Consider the following 12,921-nt stretch of genomic DNA (forward strand, 5'->3'; position numbering starts at 1 on the left):
ATGCAGGCGTGTTCGTGGTACCGGGGGAGGCTGGTTGCGCCCCGCTGCGTGTCGGTGGCCTCCTGTGCCCCCCCGCAGCTCTGCCCCGGGACCGGGCTCCCTCGTCCCGCCGTGGGCTGCGCGTTTTGGGGGAAAGCGCCGGCAAAAGGGCTGCCTGTTACTGCGTGTGCCAGCGAGCAGAAAACTTGTGCTAAATTTTCTGGGAAAAAAAAGTACTTAGTGCAATCAATATGTTGAAGCTAATAAGTCCTGTGGGGGCTCCTAAAAATACAGCTTACTAAGAGGAGAAAGTGTGCAGTGCGTGGAGAAGAGGGTCAGTGCTCTTGAGAGGTCCTGTAGCCTGCTGATATGTCTCTGCGCTAATGAATAAAAATTGCTGTACTAGTTACGAACCTTCATCTCATCTGTCTTGCTCTCTGCCCACACACTTCGGCGTTTTTCAGTAAAATGTAGTCACGCCAAGCCTCATGGACTCCTCATTCAGTTGTTTTTAGAATAATTCTGCTTTGGTTGAAAATTTGCACGTGTTGTTACGGGGCCATTCCCAGCTTCTGAGCTGAGCATGAATGAGCTATAAAATTCACTATGCGAGTGAATTTTAAATAGCACTCACACAGCAGATGTAGTGAGTGATTTTACATTCTGGAGTGGAGAATAGCCGCTTTGCTGAAGGGTGGGAAGGGAAAGAATGGCAGTTTGTTTTTCAGCAAGTGAATGGTTTCAGTAGAGCCCGTTCCCCAAAGGTTGCAGCTGATGGACATGTTTATGAACACAGCACAAAGCCAGTGTGCCCTTTTTAATGTTTTGAGCACAGCCAGCCCAAACAGCCTCTGCGGCACGGGGACGGCACCCGGCCCCGCGCTCCTTTGTGCTGCTGAGCCTCTCAAACACCAAATGCCCCCCGGGCGTTCTGCGTTGCTGCCCGGTACCTCCCCAACAAATACCACTCTTGCCAGGGCACTGGTTCATTTAATTCTTTGTACGTTTTTGAAGTAAGCCCCAGGGCGGCGTGAGTTCTTTATACTGATCTCACCAGTCTGATACAGAAGTTCCCCCACTTCCAGCAGGGGAAAAAATCTTGATGAGACTGTCCTTTATTGTGAATTCCTGCAGCACAGAGCAGCAAAATGCAGCTGCCAGGTATATAATGCCAAGACCTCCTTATATCTCTGTGCTTGTGTTTTCTAGGCTCAGGTGAACCCCATCCAGAGGGACCTCAGCTGCCACAAATGTCCTCAAGCCAGCAACTAGCTCTGCAACTCTGGTCGCCCAAAAACCTGAAGGTAAGAACAGCTGACTCGATAGCAGCTCTGCCTGGATTTAATAAACAGAGGTTCTGCATTATTTAATCAGCCAGTGAACCGGCATTTGCTGGGCTGCCTCATGGTTGTGGTGCTTTCTAGCACGTGCAGTCAGGCCCAAAAGTGATTGCCAGAGCTGGCGACTCACATCTGATATATGCAGTATTGGGAGCAAGGGGCAGGAGAAACTGCAAAAGGAGGAAAGAGCAAATAGTCTTCTTACTAGCAATTACTTTTCTCCCCCCCTTTTTTTAAAAAAAACAACAAAACAAACCAAACAAATCTCTCTCCCCTCTTCCTTGGTGACTCCAGACTCTTCATGGTTTTTTTTTTAATCCCAGAGATAGCGTGGTGTGGCTGAGATTTTCAATATGTGGAAGAGAAACTTTAGTTGTTATGAAAAGCCAAATACTGGGGCCACTTCACAAAAAGATCAGAGAGGAGGGGAAGGCTGAGTAATTGCTGAAGGAGCATGAGACTGGAATGCCAGGGATGCTCCTGGGCACTCCTGCTGACTTTTGTGGGGGGTCAGACAACCCCAAAAATGATAGTGTGAATGAAAATAAAGTTTTTAATAGTCTAACATAAATAACAATATTACCATGTTTTAAAAGCTTAAGAGAGAACATGGACCAGAGACATAAACCTTACCTGAATCTTTTTTAACTGAGAAAGCTCAAACATTTCCATGGGAGTAATTAGAAAACTGAGAAATATTCATGGGGAATGATGAAAAATAAATAAAACCATAGCATCTTCTGATGTTGATACAAGGTCTTTGCTGGCTGTGCTGGAGCCGTTATGTGCTTCCATCTGAAACAGCTTCCTAAACACCTGCTTCACAAAGAAATGCCAAAATAATAATAATGAATTATTTAATATGTTTGTTAGAACATGATAATTACTCTCCACTTGAATAAGAATTTGTTATAATTATCTCTTCAGTGCAGCGGCCATGGCCCTGAAGTTTGAAGTTTCTTTAGTGGGTTTTCCGCACTACTGTGAATAGGTTGAAGTAAATTTTTAAGATTATTTATAAGTCTTCAGATGAAAAAGGAAAAGAAAAAATAACATTGCGAACCCATCCCTGGACTCTGGAAGGAAAGAGGACAAAGGGAAGAGGGCTGGGGACCCGTCCTGCCGGGATCCAGGCTGCAGGTGAATAGCCTGCGGTGGTTGCCTGACTAGTGGTACCACCCATTTGCTACGCAGCACACCTGTGCGTATGGCAATCACGAAGGACTGAGAGAAAGGCTGTGTGAGAAACAAGGTGGCTTAAGGTTTTCACATGGAATAATTCTTACAGAATTTTTATTTTTATTGTATTGGTCTTGATAAATGCCAGGGGACAGGGTTGGCCCGCGAGCGGTAGCGTTCCCCGGGCCTGAACACCTCAGCTGGCGAGCAGGTGGCAGCTGATGGCATGTTTTTTCAAGAAGCTGTGAAAGTCCCTGGTGACACGAGGGCATCTTGGCTCGGGCGAGCGCGCTGAGCCCTGCTAAACCGTAGCATCGCTCATGGCTTAAGCGTAAAGGTCAGAGAGTGAAAGGAAAGCGCTGGAGTTTTGAGGCGGCCTTTCAAAATAGGATCCGGTTTGTTGTCGGAGTGGTGGGAATTGGCCTGAGCATCAGTCTGTGGCGTGGGGCTGTCGAGCTGCTCTGTTTTCACAAGCGTTAGACTTTGTAGGAGAGGAATGACACAATCTAAAAATGGGTTCTTTTTCTCCCCCTGCTGAAGGGGAGGTGTTCACAGACTGCTGCATGCGCCCATTTAGAAAGCCCCAGAGCCCACCCTACACAACCTTGAAAATCCCAGGAAAAGCACACCATGAAACGCGGAAACGTTTCCATGGGAACTGTTCCTCTACTCCTGCTAATAAAACGGACCTATAACACAAATGATAACAGGTCCCAATTTCTGCACCAAGCTACAAATAGCAAATGCTACAAAGCGAACCAGTAAAGAGCAGAAGTGTAAATCAACAAAACTGCTAAATTAGGTACATGCGGGCCTCTCCACAAAAAAAACACAAGCACATAAGCAAAGCACTTGGGGCAAAAAAAGAGATCATTTTAATTATAGCACATCCAGCCAATATAAACCCCATGGATTGCGTGAAATCAGATTTGTTCTTCTGATGCGCAGCAGGAAACTCTGTAGCAGATCAAATACGTTCAGGGAAGCTGTCTTGCTAATTGCCGCTCCTAGCTGAGCCAAAGCAAACTATTTAGACAAAGGAGAGAGTTCACTTTTTATTTAGTATTAATTATGAAATAGCACGTCTGGATGGGTTTCACAATAACACTACATTTCCTGGGGAAAAAAAAGTAGTTCTAATCCTGTGAAATAATTGGAGAATTAACCCCTTGCTTCAGGCTGGAACCCCAACATGTGCTTACAATTAAGTGCAAGATGAACGATGTCTCGAATAAGGCCTTTCCTTCAATCACAGCAGATTACGAAACTCATTTTAAAGCCTTCTTCGCAAGCATTCTTTTATGTTCTCGCCTTACACTGCTGTTAAAGCAAGACATTCTTTTTCCTTGGAGGCCTTCTGCTCTGGGTGGTGCCATCTAGAAAGAGAAATCTTCCACAGCATGGGAAGAAATCTTCTCTCCAAGGGAACAAGATGTCACAAATAGCATGAGGACCTCTAAATCTCCGGCTTTGTGGTTCAGTTTCTGTCTCGCTGAACCACAATCCCCTCCGCCCTTGCTTAGCTGCCTCCTGGCACCGCCATCCGTCAGCTCCCTGCAGAAACGTTAGTCCGTTGGTGCGCACGGCGTCGCCCTTCTGCGCCAGGGCACCGCGCCTCGCTGGCAGGACTGCCGGCAGCCTTAAATGGCCAACGGGTCTCTAGGGCTGGAAGGAGAGCATATGTTAGATGCCTTTTAATGCTGAAAACACTTTAAAAAAAAAAAGAAAAAGGCACATCATAGCCATTGAGCCTTTCATAATGATGCGTGAATTAAGAGCTACTACTGAACTTACGCCCAGTATAGTAAGAGAATAGTATAGAGTATTAGTTTCCTAGTTGTCAGGATCAATACGTACCAGGGTACAGCCTCCCTTTTGCTCAGGTGCTCACACACGCTCTGTGGGTCTGCGTGCAGGGACGCGTATGCGCAGACCGGGCTTTATCTGAAGGTCACTGAAACAAACGGGACTTGGGTTAGCGTACGGTCGGGTGCGTAGTGCAGTTAGAGGGTGTGGCAGATGGGATGTCGCGCCCTTCCGAACAAAGTCTGTTCGCTGCTATAATGCCCAAAAGGCAGCGTATTTCTCTTGGTATGGCTCCCAGCACAGTTTCTCAGCTTTCCCGATCAGGGTACTGGTACCAAACAGTTAAAAGGAGAACCCAAAGTAAAATCAAAAGCACAAAGGTTTGTAGCCAAACTGCTTATTTGTATCTTGGCATTCGGTGGCATCTGAATGAGTGATTTCAAAGTAAAACATGCTCCTTTGGGATGGTCTGCTCCCTGCAGACAGGTACAGCACCTCACATCCAGATGAGGTAACCTGTAGCTAAGAGGACTCCAAAGCGTCTTCATTTAATCACAGTAAATAAATTAATGTACATGTTAAGCAAAACAAAAGATTTTGCCTTCCAGAGATTAATTATAGCTAGAAATTTTTGTTAAAATATTTATCTTAATTGTTTTGCTAATAACTTTAAAAGGGGGGAAAAGGTAAAATAATGGTGAATGATTAAAGCTTGTCTCCGTAAATCCTATTAAATAACATTAGGGGAAAAATGAAATAGATGTTGAAGGCGGTATACTCCGAGATGGCTTCACGAGAAGAGCAAAGCTACGTAATTAGCACATTACTGTTTGTTTCTGTACAGGAAAATATCCACTCTGTATCCAGAGGTGCCACAGACCAGCAAGAAGGGCCAGCAGCCCCCATAGTTCAGATGCACCCTTGCTGCGTCCCGTGGGGAGAGCCTGGCCAGCTTGTCCCCAGAGCGAGGGCTTGATGTGGCAAAGCAGAGCTGCCGCCGTCCTTTGCCTGCTTGGAAAGGGCTGTTTGGGCTTGGTGCACTGTTCATAACTGGGCAGACAGGGAGAAAGGCAGGAAGGCACCAGTATATTTGTGTAATCATAAATTATGCCGTATGTTACCTGGAGTTCAGTCTCTAAATTCTGCCTTGACCCCAATAGCATGTGGCTGTAATTAAGCTGTCCGCCAGAGCGGGTCTGCCCGGTGATTACACATCGGGGCCTGACTGCGCGTGACAGCGGAGGAAAGGGGTCAGGCACCTGCGGACCTTGACAAGCCGCTTGTGAGCAGACGAACTGTTACCACAATTTAATCAGGCTTTGGAAAACATGCTGAGACAATTCATAACAAGTATAACAGGATAGGAGTGGGCTGCAATCATCTGCAGGGGAAGCCGTTGCCGTTGGCTGTGGCACGTGCCAGCGGCTGAGCGCCGGCGCGGAGCTGTGTGGACCAGACTCTTGGGCTAGACCGTACCAGATGTGCAGGGTTCATCCCTGTGCGTTGGTCACCTCTTACCACCCGCAGCGTTGCTCTGCGTTTGATCCTGTTGGATCATCCTCATGGTGAAAAAGTTTTCCTTATATCCGCGCAGAATGTCCTGCGTTTCCATTTGTCTCTCATCCTTTCGCTGGGCACCTCTGGGGAGAGGCACAGGCCTTGTGCTCCAGCCCCCGGCCATCCTGGTGGCCTCCATGGACTCGTTCCAGTATGTCCGTGTCCAGCTGGGGAGCCCAAAATTGGACCCAGCACTCCAGATGCTAAGAAGAAGCAAAGGATCACCTCCCTCAACCCTATTTTATAAGCGCTATAATACCATGGCGACAAAGGCTGTGTTGGTACCCTGACAGAATGGAAACTACAGGAATTTTCATATATAGCACCCATAATCCTTATGTACTTAGGTTAAGGAATAACTTTACTGTGTCCAGCAAAATGTTTCTGCAAGCACTAATGGAAAATTAAGATTGATGTACAGGCAGGTATGTGCCAGCAGTGTGCAATAAACATGCTGCTCTAAAGTAATTTTGGAGAAATTTTCAGATTAAAAAAAGATAGAGCGGTTGACTCAATGAAAAAAAAAAAAAAAAAAAGGTGACTACTTCAGACTATCTGAATAGCTTCCCTCAGCCCTTTGAAGCTCTTCCTTTTCTCGGATGAAAGCTCCACGTGACCATATACTTGACTTTTTCCCTGCTAATATCCCTGCCTTAGCAGGAAAAAGGAACAATAGAGAGAAGATGGCTTTTGATAACATTCAGACAGCGATCAGGTCTGCTAGCGAGCGGTGCCGAGACTGGCGCAGATAAGATTTTATCTTTGATCCTGATGAAATAATTGACGCTCAGCATCCTTCAGCGATGCTCACATGTCAGTTGAAAATTTCCTCGTCTGTTTTGTTTTTGTGCCGTTGACGAAGGGACCAGGGGGCTTGTCCTTGCCCACGTCTCCGTCCCAGGGAGTCGTTAGCAGAGCCTGAAGACTTTCGCTTCCCAGGGTGGGAGGTTTTGTGGTTTTGGGACCAGCTTGATCATGTCAGGTTGTCGACGCAGCTGGTAACTGTGTCGTATCGCCTGTCGCCACGGGTCACACCCTGCCGTGCCAGCTCCGATCTGGCCACGCTGGGTTTTCTCTCTTTACGTCAGAACTGGGGAGGACAGCGAGGCTGGCGGGGCGGTCCTCTCCCCTCAGCTCTCGGGGGGCTGTTTCTCACGTTTTTTTCCTCGCGCCTCACTGCTGGGCGCCATTTTGTCTGTTCTGCGCTTCCCCCGAGGCGCCTGTGGCGGGGCTGAGGGGCGGGGCTGTGCCCTGGGCTGAGGCGGCCAGAACCGGCCGGAACCGGCTGGAACCGGCCGTGCCCGCCAGGGGGCAGCTCCCGCCTCTCCTCACAGCGCAGCCGACGCCCGGGCGCCCACACCCGCTGCAGGTACTTGTGATACATATAAAAAAATCGCACCTGAATTTTCACGCTAAGGGGTAGATGGAGTCTCACAACAAGCTCTCCCATTTTCCGGGCGGGCTGAACTACATCCCCGTCCCCTCGAAGGCGGGCACGGACAACATGGCGCCCGGCCCTGCAGCACCCGGCCTGTGTTGTGGGCAGAGCCAGCTCCTCCCTCCCCAAACTGTGCCCCGTTGCGAGTATTTCTCCAAGGTGGTGTTAAGATTTGGGAAGTGCTGAGACCTCTGTAACTCTGTGCATGCGAGGGCATGAAGGCTGAAGGGGAAAAAATTGGTTTGAATTTGGAGATTTCCAGCCATTTTTTGTCATAGAAGGAAAAGACTATTTCCTTGGGCAGAATGGCATCTACATAAATAATTTGTTCCTCTGCTTGCTGCCCATGGTTAACTATGCATGCTCAGCTGCCATCGGTATCAAAGATTGAGGAAAACTTTTTGAATGCACGTTATAAAAAAATGTGTTCTAAGTCATATTTGCTGCATTTTAGTTTTCTGTCATCATAGAAACGATGTAAACAGCAAAGTCCATAAATCAGAGTGATTGCAAGCAGGAAAGATATTTGGTCTAATTATCGCATGCTGTTCGTTTGGATGGGGAGGAAATATTAGGCAGACTGTTTTTTTTCTAGGGGTGATTAAATATGTTCCCTAAAAGGTTTCTGACTAAACTGCCTATTAACCACATTTGTAATTCCTATTTCACACATTATTAGGCTCTGAATTCTGGTGGCCTGAACAGGAGGAACTAAAATTATATAAATTAAGGGATGGTATTAGAAGAGAGCTGTATAACCAATTCACAATGGCACTCTGGCTTGGTCTCTGTTGATGTGTCCTGTAAGTTTTCATTCTTTACAGAAAAATATGATTGCAATGCTGGAGTCTTAGCTGAACTCTAACTGCGCAAAAAACCCAAGGTTTTATTCTCTTTTCAATTATGTGAGCAATCTGTACAATATTTAAACCCATCAGGAAAGGTAGCACCAGTTTAGCTGGACAGACATTCACTTAAAGGACATGATTCCCTTCATGTTTCTATTGCTGTTTTACGGACACATTCCTGTTAACTGGGATTTCATGGCTATAAATGACTGGAAAATTATCTCAAAATGATTCATTTTCTATTCTCGTTTTGGTGTGTCTGTTGCGATTTCCTGAGAAGTAGCTAGATTACATGGAAATTATCAAATTTAGTAATTAAAAAGATTTAAAATTTAATTTAACCTTGCAAGTCCTTTCTTGGGGTGAAAACACCTTTAACAGTTTTTATCTTGAAGCAATGGTTACCACAATTGGTGGAAACGACATGTCCATCATTTGTGATATTGGTAAATCGCCATCGTTAGCGGCTGCCGGGAATGACCAGGCCCAGGAAGGGAACCAGTGATTGTAAACCTGTAACTGGTAAAAATGATAATGCGTGTTGAAAGGAAGTGACAAAGCTATTCCAATAAAAGATCAATACCCTAGGTAAGCTCCTGAACTAATGCCATTTGATATACCTCAGCTGTAAGTGGATTTTCCCCCTCTGTACCACCTAGGAAAATTTGGTCCATAAACAGTAGAAATCAAATTGTTGTGATCAAAAATGGTTGTACTTTGCAGGCGCTCTTGCTCTCGTAAATAACTATAGTAGAGCTCTAGTGGAACAATTAGATATTTATCAAAAGGATATGGCTATGGTACTTGACAAACTACAATTCTAGCTGAATTACAACAAAATAGAGCCATGTTGTAACAAAAAAAAAAATCTACTGGGTGAAGTGCAGTGATCTATACTTTGCAATTAAAAATCAGCTTAAAGGAGTTCTAAGAGATGTTTTCCTCATTTTGAAGTTTAGATTTTCAAAGGGCTTCAGGGAATTTACAGGATCTATCAGATATCTCCCAGTCCCATTAGCTCCTGTGTAACTAATTTATGCAGCTCAGAACAGCTTGATGAGGGAGCGGAGATGTGACAGGGATAGTTTTACATGAATAAGGCACCAGCCTGGACAAGGTGTTCCTCTGCTCATGAGAACTTAGGTTCATGTCGTGTTGGTCTGTGATTCACTGGATGCTTTGCTGAAGCTTCTCGTTAGAGGGGAATCTGTCAGATGGGATGTGTTCGTGCCTTGAAGGACAACCCCGTGAACATGCTCAGTGACGGGGCTTTGTAAACTGTTGGTAGAGACAGGTAAGTCTGTATGAGGTTTACTCCGGGTTTGTGGAGCCTGGTGCTAAAACACACGCTTAGTTTATTTGGTCTTAGTTTAGTGTTTATCTATGTGATGTGGCATCATTTTCTATGGTACTACTGAGAGATTTGTGCGAGTGCGTGATGGCCTTTCCTTGGGAACACTGCTCAGAAAAATACTGCTTTTTGAACTCCGCTCCTGGGGAAAGATCCCTCCAATCCACCTCTGACTTCATCCCTGCGCCTTCAAAATATTTTCAGAAAAGGAAGGCAGATCCCAAACAGCCTTATTAACACCATTATTATTAACACCTTTTTCCTCTATTTTAAAAATTCCAACAGGCACCTGTTGGGGTTTTTTTAAGTCAATGCAAAATATTTTTTTACATGAAGAAATGCCTTCATCTGAGAGACTTATTTGGTTTGCAGATAGTACTGCTGTGCACAGACACATTTGCTGCTGATTAGAGGGGTATGGCTCAGTTTGCAAAGCAAAGTGCTTGTACAAACAGATTTCTCCCCTTTGCCTTCTGGTCTGTCTTCCTGACTTGAGTTTTCCAGGTGCAAATGGTCTTCACTCAGGGGAAAGACCATCTGCATTTTGTTGATGCTCAGAGGAATACAACTTTGCAGATGAGAGCTGATTTCAGTGCTTCTGACCGAAGGTGGTTTTGATCACTGTGTGCAGTGCAACCCTCTGAATCTGAACGTATCTGCGTATGTCCCCCTCCTGGCCATGGAGCTTGTAGCAACCAAAAGAGTTTTCCCTCAAAACTTAGCATCGCCCATTTATTGACAGGGGGAATGAATAACGACTGAAGTGTAACACCTCAGAAACGGCATCTGGGAGATTTTAGTATTGGGCAGTTCACAGCTCTGTAATATGGAGTACCAATGTAAAAACGACACTTTTCTATGGGTTTTGCAGTGTCTAATTACTTGCCTTGTGAACAGGAGAGCTGCATTTCTGGATTGTAAACCTGGCCTAATTCTCTGACACCCCATTCTTAAACAGGAATGCTTCCTCTGAAGGCCCCAGTGCTGCGCCGAGAGGAGCAATACACCCAGGTGTTGTCGCGGCTCCGGTTTGCTGGACTGTCACCTCGGCTCTCAGCACAAGCAAAAGTGAGTAGCAATTTCCAAAACACTTGAGCAGATTTCCACTTGCAAAAGCAGCTCCCAGCTGGGGGGGCTGGAAGGAGGCCCCCGCCTGGGGCTGACTGCCCCGGCGCATCTGCAAGTGCTGGGCAGCAAAGATCCTCAGCAACTGATGTACTTAAAAAATACATATATTTTAATTTTAAAGAATGCTGATTCTTACCCGACAGTTTATGCAATATATTAATTGTTTGCATAAATAGATTTTTACCTACTCCAAGACTCGCTATTAATTTTATCGTTGCAGAGGGTTTAATAAATTACAGGAGACAAGAATAAAGAGGGAAGTCTAACCTTTAACCAGAGCACAAAGGAAACATGTTGATGTGGAACTTTTTTTTTTTCCTCTGTAATGAATGTACAATATTTTTCTCCATTACTAGCTGTTGGCTGTGGAAGTGGAAATATAGAGGCTGGTGACCCAAGGCCATAGAAATGAGGAAATACTAGTACATAAAACCATTTGCACTAAAATATTTAACTTGTCCAGAAGATAAATAACGGTGTTTGTTAGTGGCGGTAGGAGAGTGATGGTTTGCTATCAGCCCTCATAGTTTATCCCGTGCAGCGTGTTGCCTGCAGACTAAGGGCTTGATAGATGCTCTCAGCTGTCCTGGTGTAGCAGGAATAAATTAAGATTTTGTGTTTCACACAAAACTCTGCCAAAAAGCACAATTGATTGTTAATTTGCCGAGTGTGCACGTTAATACTGCTGCAAATCTGTATGGCTCAGCCCACTTCAGGATCATATGGTCTTTAAGGGACTAATGGCACGTGCACGGCACTTGTGCCTGCCCGCTTCAGAGGAGCTGATAGGCTTTTAAAAAAACCTATATTTAAAGTTTGAAGAATTTTAAAGAGAGTGCCTCCTTGGGGCCCACAGGGTGGGCAGCTCGGCAGCGGCAGAGCTCAGGGAGCAATGGTGTTCAAGCAAGAAGGTGGGCCCACCGTTTCAGTTGTATCGTTTATGCTGTCTCTCTGTGTGCCACTGCCTTGAAGCTTGCATCACCCGCGGTGAGTTACAACGCGCACACACAAATCATGCGACTGTTTTCTGCATCAGATGGACAGTCCCGCCCCTGTGCGGTGCACGAGCTGAGGACGTACCCTGGTACCAACCTGTTCCCATTTTTGTACTGACTTTTCATTCCGTAATACAGAGGAGACAGCTGAAACACAGTTGGTGTGACAGCAGCTTCTCAGGGGTGTAATTAATCTGTATATGCAGCATCGCTTTTGCAGTACCTACAGATGAGTGTGCATTGGGGACAGCTGGATGTGATGTTGCCTTGTCTCAATCCCAAAGGATTATCGTTAAGTGGTATTGTCAGCAGACGAGCTTAAAGTGAATATTGCTGAACATGTTACAAACTTTTAAAAGTGAGTTTGCCAAATTGATATTGTTGTAGGGCAAGAAATAAATAACTAGCAGGCTTGTCTGCAGTCAGCCTTGCGTGGCCATTTACAGCTGATGATGCAACTGCAGGTTGTTAAACAATCTTAAGCAGACCCATTTTGAACCTTGTAAAACTAACATTTAATGAAGTGAAACATGGATCGATGGTAAATTTTGTGCAGTGGCTCAGTCGCATTGATTGCAAGGTTCAAAGATGTTCAGTATGGACCTGTTAAACATCTATAATGTTAGGGTTGAAATGATGCTTGGCAAATGCTAACGAGGTTGAAAAGGCAGTGTGGGTGTGTTGGCTTCCTGCTTTCAAATAATCTGCTGCTTTTCAGTCAGTAAGGAGGGGTGGGAACTGGTTGGTCATGCAAGAGATGCTGCTGGATCAGTTTTATTGGGTTGCAAAGAAAGGGAGGGGCTTCTGTGCTGGTGCAGTGGCAAAGGCACCACTGCAGCAGCTGCGGCTGCTGAATACGGAGGTGCCGGTGCTCTCACTCGGCACTTGGTTGTGCAACACTTGTCTTTTGCTTCCCGAGATGATTTTGGCTGTTACACGTGTGCATGCGCTGGTACAAGGGCTACACTTGATCTCAGCATGACAGACCGTGAACAGGGTCTGCCCCTGCAGCACGGCCCCTCCACGCTTTGCGCACGTGGCAGTGCGGATGGCTGCGCAAGGTGGCCCCAGCCACGGGGCAAGGACCTGCTGGAGGCTGCATCTGCCACAGCGGCTGTTTGGTAAGGCAGCTGAGAGTGTAATTTAGCTGTATTTGGCTTTGGCACACTAAAAGCTGGATCCTGGCTCCAGTCTGGTCCCCTAGTGAGAGGTCTGTAATTTGTAACCACTGAAGGATGCCGGCGGCTTTTTCTCTGCTACGCAGATATATGCCATGCTCTGCAGTCTCGGCCGAAGCGTC

This window comes from Platalea leucorodia, assembly GCF_965183815.1.
Source record: "Platalea leucorodia genome assembly, chromosome: 3".
Classification (NCBI taxonomy): Eukaryota; Metazoa; Chordata; class Aves; order Pelecaniformes; family Threskiornithidae; genus Platalea; species Platalea leucorodia.